The following is a 2,877-nucleotide window of genomic DNA, read 5'->3' as shown; positions in this document are numbered from 1 at the left end:
ATTAAAAATTCACATTTTAGCACACTGCTGTCAAACACAAATGCACATGAGAAATTATGACTTTTCCAGTTGTTTGGAACAGGTAAAATCAGTTCTAATTAAAGCAGTTCTACATTTTACAGAACAGTGACAATGTAACGATAGTGACTTATTTTTGTTGTTTTTCAGTCCATTATTAAAGCCAAAATAGAAATAGCACTGTGTGGCTGCAAAGGGGCTTCGACATGCATCACTTGGCTGTAATGCAAGGCGCTTTGTTCTCCACAAAGACAGCCGGCCATCAGGTAGTCATTTAGCATATCTTCATGAGGTGATATTGCCACTGCACAAGTCAGACTACAGCATTGAAAACAAGTATGGGAAGTTCTGCTGAAGGCCATGTCATTGTTGCCATGTACAAAATAAGCTGGCATATACTCTGTGCAACTCCAAAGCATTCTCAAATGTCGCTGTGAGTGGAAAACAATGTGGGTGCCTTTGTACTGCATAAAAGTCTACACATGTCTTTCTATTACTATAAACATAATGAGATGTGGGAGCCAGTAAAGTGGATTACAGGTAGAGGAAATGCAAGAACCAATATGGACGGTTTACATTGCAATGGCTCCTGGCTTAGGCTGGGAAAGAATACATTGTACAGTCATGATAACAGGATACAATGACCCTATAATCTGCTTATCTCGAGCAAACACCAACATGTCAAGCAGAATTTGTAAACTTGGATTTCCAGCATGAGGTCTGTGATGTTTCACAATAAAATGAAATAAAAATTGAGCCATTTAAGTATGTGACAGGCATATATGCGTATGTTCTCTGATACAAATTTAAAGCAATGTTTAAGAGTTATTTTCACTCATTAGTAAAATGTAGACTGATTGAACGTAAAGGTGACCAGTTAACAATCTAGCTAGCAAAAGTGAGCATTGCTTACTGTTAACTGATATTTATACCACTCAAGTGATATTTATACCACTCAAGATATTTATACCATTTTCGAGTGTGCTATTAGTTGCAGACAATCAACATTTTCAGCAAAATATACCTATTTCACTGCCAGTCTGGTTTTCAAAGAAAGATAATAATTGAGGCATGGATAGGCATCAGAAACGTGGAAAAGACCAATTTGAAGTTAGGCCGAAGAAAGCCGAAAAAGAACAGGAAAGCAGTGATGACTTTTGTCTTTACTGGTTTCTGCTGCAAATTGAAGTTGACGGCTTTTGTGTTCAAGATGAACCAACAGCCCTGTTAACACTATCCTCAATATATAAAAGTCACATGCATAAACATGCGCTCGTAGCATTCTCACTGAGCCACGTTATGAAGGCGGTGTGTTGCTTAGCTGAAGAGACGATAAGAGAGAAAGACCAAGAAAAATCTGACACAGATAGGCACAATAATGTATGCTTAGCTTTTGAGTGCACAGGTTCAGTTGGCTAGACCTAGCTTGTGCACAGTGTGCAAGTTAGCGTAAATGCAACTGTATGCCGTCCGACAAAACTATTGTGTAAATGTGCCCCAATATTGCTTGAAATAGATTGTGAGGAAAGTTCTTACGCATAAGAGAACATTGCATTGGCTTGCCGAGCTGAGCAAGTGACTAAGCACTTCATTAGAACAATTTATTTTAGCATTTATTATACCTAAACAGTACTAAATGACAATACTTGGGTGGTCAGCTTTGTGTAGAAGTAATCAACCATTAGCAACCAAGCACAGCCATACGGCTACAAAGGAAAGCTTTGTAGCTCTTCTTTGTGGCCTTATGGCTGCACTTTGGTGGATGACAGTGAGTGATTACTTGCTTATTACAAATATTCTCTACCTTGAGGGAATTACTTTAATTAGTGGACGAGCATCATCATTTACTGCGTGCATTTCTGCAGTGACTAGCTCAAGGGACAAGAGGTTAGTAAGCCTTGTGAGGTGGAAGGCCATTCCAGCCTTTAGTGGCAAAAACAAAAATCAATATTGAAATGCAGTGGCATGACCTAACTAGGCACAACAGTACTAGTGCGGCTAGTGCAGAAGGAAACATGAGTCAGAACAGATTAGCTGGTTATGTGACGGTAAAGAGTTAAAAAATACCTGCAGTTTCTGCACGACATGAAGAAATTTGAAGATTCACGTTTGGTGCTGTGAAACTGGAGCTTCAACAATAGTCTGAGAAAAAAAAACAAGGGCTCAGGTCTGAACTCATTCTAGGATTTTAGTTAAGTTCGGTTTGTGCCATGCACCATTAGAACGCCCAAGGTGATGCCACACAGAGGATCTGAACGCAAGTAACTTGGGAGACGGCAATGCTAAGTACATGTCTAATCACCCTTCTTTACGAGAACGAAAAAATCGAAATAGATAGTAGTGTTAAAATACTTGGAGTTATCTTCACACAAAATATGCTTTGGGATGCGCACATTGAATCTGTGTCAGGGAAGCTATCTCGTATTGTTGGTATGACGGCGCGACACAGAGCTATATTACCTTTCAATATAAAGCTTCTTATTTACAATACTCTCTTTTTTTCTTCTTTGTATTATTGTGTATTGGTATGGGGTACCACGACACGTACAAATCTTGAAAGAATACATATACTTCAAAAAAAAATTGTTCGAGCACTTTTTAATGTACCGTATCATTCCCATACTTCACAGCTATTTTCGAAAGCAAACATAATACGCGCGTTTAATCTTTATAACTATAAGTTAAGTCTGGCTTTCAAACGGGAGGTGAAAGAAAATCTCAAGTTTTTTCATGAATTATCAGATCTCGATAAAAACACACATTCCTACACCACCCGTTACACAGAACCGTGGAAAGTGGTCACTGCGCGGGTAAATTATTCCAGGCAAAAAGTGTCATACACACTGCCAACCCTTTTAA

This window comes from Amblyomma americanum, chromosome 6 (assembly GCF_052857255.1).
Source record: "Amblyomma americanum isolate KBUSLIRL-KWMA chromosome 6, ASM5285725v1, whole genome shotgun sequence".
Taxonomy (NCBI): domain Eukaryota; kingdom Metazoa; phylum Arthropoda; class Arachnida; order Ixodida; family Ixodidae; genus Amblyomma; species Amblyomma americanum.
This window is presented reverse-complemented; position numbering follows the sequence as displayed.